The 2,487-nt window shown below is 36.4% G+C and overlaps 1 long non-coding RNA gene across 1 annotated transcript; it reads right to left on the bottom strand.

Moving 5' to 3' along the window:
- Nucleotides 1-386: 386 nt before the first annotated feature.
- On the bottom strand, nt 387-2,226 carry LOC110444297. The gene is made up of 3 exons (XR_002462231.1): nt 2,134-2,226; nt 1,160-1,312; nt 387-522 (listed from the first exon to the last, which is right to left on the bottom strand). It is a non-coding gene; the product is annotated as an uncharacterized LOC110444297 (long non-coding RNA).
- Between the last annotated feature and the right edge of the window lie 261 nt (nt 2,227-2,487).

Raw genomic sequence — 2,487 nt, forward strand, 5'->3', positions numbered from 1 at the left:
AAAAAAAAAAAAGAAGGAAAAACAACTTGCACCGAAAAATGTCATTTTATTGCCAAATTACATTAAAAGCCTAAAAAACATCTTTAACCCATAATATTGACACAGTCCTAAATTACCGAACAGCAAATACTATAGCCATCTGTCACTTCAATATATGGAGGAACAGCGAAATGGTATCCATACAAATACATAAAAATAAACCTACAACATAAAATGACAGGTTTTTGCCAAATCACAGAAAATCAAATATCTGAAAGTAACCTAAATCCTAGAAAGTTGACGCACTACCAAAAGAGCAAATATCAAAAACGAGTGGCAAAACAACATATTGAGGTACATTAAAGTTACATTAAAATAAACAAAGAAGCAAAACTTACCCCACAAAATGTCGATGTACTACCAAATTCGTATTTGCATTGTATATCTGCTTCCAATTCCCGTCCTGGCTCTAAGGCAGAGTGGTATGCGAGGTAGGTGTCGTTTACAAAACTATTGACTAATAAACAGTCGTTTTTACCCGATCTAAAAGAGAAAAGATACAAGTTTTTTACTATTACTGTGCATGTTTTCGAGTACTGCTAAATACAAAATAATAATACATGAGTGTATCGTTTACTTTGGAGGCATGATAGTCTAGTGGTAGGACACCGGGCTCGTGACCGAAGAGTTGTGGGTTCGAGTTGAAAAAGATATTGGCTGTTGCAAAGGCCTTATAACAACAGTAAGATTTTTAAGGATCCCTGTGCCACACAAAAACTAGAAAGTAAAATGTAATTTTACCAGCTTCACAATAACTTGAACAAATCATTTCTGAAAAGAAACCCACACCCCGCAGGACATCCATGGAGGACTAAAAAAGATGTAATAAACAAAGCAAAAATAAAATCAACAATATTGTTTATGAGAGTGGAAACGCAAAGTGACAAGACAGGATTCCAGATCAGAATACAATCATTCTAACCAGCTGAGCTTCCTGATCAACCATCGTTCCCTGACCTAGTTTAACTACGGTTATTCTCAAAACGACACTAAAGGGGAGTAGCTGCATCAATGAAAATTACGGTTGAAAGATTTAGTGTTTTACCTGCAGTGGGACAGGGATCTTTAATAATATAACTGCGCCCGAAGACAACTCATGAATCGCCATACATATGCTTACGTTTGTGAGCTCGTGTATATGCGTTCAATGGTACAGTTTGACCAATGAAAAGGGTGAGAAGCCTTGTCGGATGTGCCAGGCGACCAATCAGAAGAACTCAGGTAATTATCTTCAGCACAGCTAGTTTCTGTGACGTCACCAATCATTCCCATACTACAAATTTCAAAAATCATTTACATAAAAAAGTGAAATTATTGTTCACAAAATATTTTGTATAAAACATTCACACACGAACGCACCTTTATATATATATATATATAGATAAAGGATTACTGTTATGAGCAAAGAAGTAATACTGACAGTGCCAATAAAGGAATTTGTCAAATGATCGGGGCAATGCATGAAACTTAAATATCACAACATATAATAAAGAGATAAATAGTCATCGTGAAACATTACTACAATATAGAATACAAGCTATCTCTTGTACATACGGTATCTTCAATAAGATTCATAAGTTTTGAAATGTGTAGATCAAAGTTTTACTTTATATACAAACAATGTACGATGCGACATGTTCAATACGTACGTCGTTTGATTATCAAGTAAAACTTTGATAATGCATTCGGTAAGCTTGTAGCCGAAGACTAATGCTAGTATTAACATAGTATAGTAATGCTTATGTATAGTATATACTAAAGATGTTACGCGGTAGGGTACGCTTGCAAAAGTCATCTCCGAAACTCTCCAGACTTTCTAAATATAATTACATGTAGTTGAACCGCGACATAACGACCCTCGTACTATCTCCCACCTCTCTTACCGCCAACATATTTCAACGTCTCCGTTCTTCTTTTTCTGAAGTATTCCTCTATGACTGTCCCTTAAGTTATCGCCAAATCCCTTTATAATGCCAAAACGTCTCTAGATAAATGGTGGCAGTATAACAAGCTTGGCATAATAATAATAGCAATTAGCTGCAGAAAAGATAGAGCACTATGTACACAATTTTTAAAATTATAAATGATATTCACTGTCGTCCGAGAAAGTGCGCTACGTTGAAACCAACTCCCCCCTCGGTTGCCTTGGCAATACTGGATACATATGTCAGGTTTTCAGCGACACACATCTGGTTATCCAAGAAGTATACACCTAAAACGATAATTAATATTTGGATATAGAATATTTGCCGTTTATTTTGCCTTAGAACACATCAATAGACATCCCCCATATCCAGGGGTTACGCTCACTTTCCCTCGAATCGAAGGCTCAGTGGGCAGCACCTTGTGGATGGAACGAGAAAACCGGTTTGGTCTTTTTATGTACATCAAAAGAATCTCGCTGTCGCGTAACGGTAAAAATTGACAGGCTTTGAAGTCGGGCGTCGC

Source organism: Mizuhopecten yessoensis, unplaced genomic scaffold (genome assembly GCF_002113885.1).
Source record: "Mizuhopecten yessoensis strain PY_sf001 unplaced genomic scaffold, ASM211388v2 hete_36087498, whole genome shotgun sequence".
Taxonomy (NCBI): Eukaryota; Metazoa; Mollusca; class Bivalvia; order Pectinida; family Pectinidae; genus Mizuhopecten; species Mizuhopecten yessoensis.